This window comes from Penaeus japonicus, unplaced genomic scaffold, assembly GCF_977035675.1.
Source record: "Penaeus japonicus unplaced genomic scaffold, GWHDUDI00000001_assembly GWHDUDI00000017, whole genome shotgun sequence".
Lineage (NCBI taxonomy): Eukaryota > Metazoa > Arthropoda > Malacostraca > Decapoda > Penaeidae > Penaeus > Penaeus japonicus.
The window spans coordinates 13,304,406-13,305,271 of record NW_028234419.1 but is presented as its reverse complement, the minus strand read 5'-3'; positions in this window follow the sequence as shown (position 1 = coordinate 13,305,271).

Below are 866 nucleotides of genomic sequence, written 5' to 3'. Positions count from 1 at the left end.
CGAATTTTTGAATGGCATTATCACTCTAGTCAGTTCCGCTTTCTCGTAAGATGTTAAATCAAATAAAAAACGATCTTGAAGCAAGGAAATTAAAGAGAGAAAGAAAGTTAAAAAAAGGGTTTCAAACTCATATTGTATTTGCATTCCGCTACTATGCGTCTGAAGCATAAGCAAATTTCACATTTCTCGGGAATGGAAAGTAAGCAGAACATTCCATCTTGACAAAGTTTCCAGTCCGAGTAAGTAATCTTCCTGTTTTGTGTCGGGTATGAGCTGTAATTTGAATACGTTGACTTATCATTTTTCTTTTGTATTTTTTCCCTTTTTTTTCGTTGTAGAAATATGATTTTTTTTTTCTCGCTCTCTCAACGGGTCTTGGATTGTCAGAAAGATTGCGTAAAAATACATAAGGATTGTTGAGGATTGTAGAGTTGATTGCTCGTGAGACAGGGACCAGCTGTGATTGGATTTTGGTAATGAACCACATGCATATGAATCTAGGATAGAATAAAGGATAAAGGATTTCTCACTAATGCGATCCGCTATTGAGAGGATTTTTAGGCTTTGGCAGAGGGTTGCGCTTTGTGAATGTTTTCTAGATTTTTCACATAATCTATATGAATATATGTGAGTATGTGTTACAGAGAGAGAGAGAGAGAGAGAGAGAGAGAATGTAAGTACGTATGTATATATAAATGTATATACATACAACACACATCCTTAATACGTGTAGCCACAGCTTCATGATATTATTTTCAAAGATTAAGCAATACCCTCTCTTACAAGATATATGAAATTAAGAATGTGTCCAAATAATTATTATGAGAAAAAGAAAGAAAGAAAGAACGTGGTATAAAGCAGCGTTG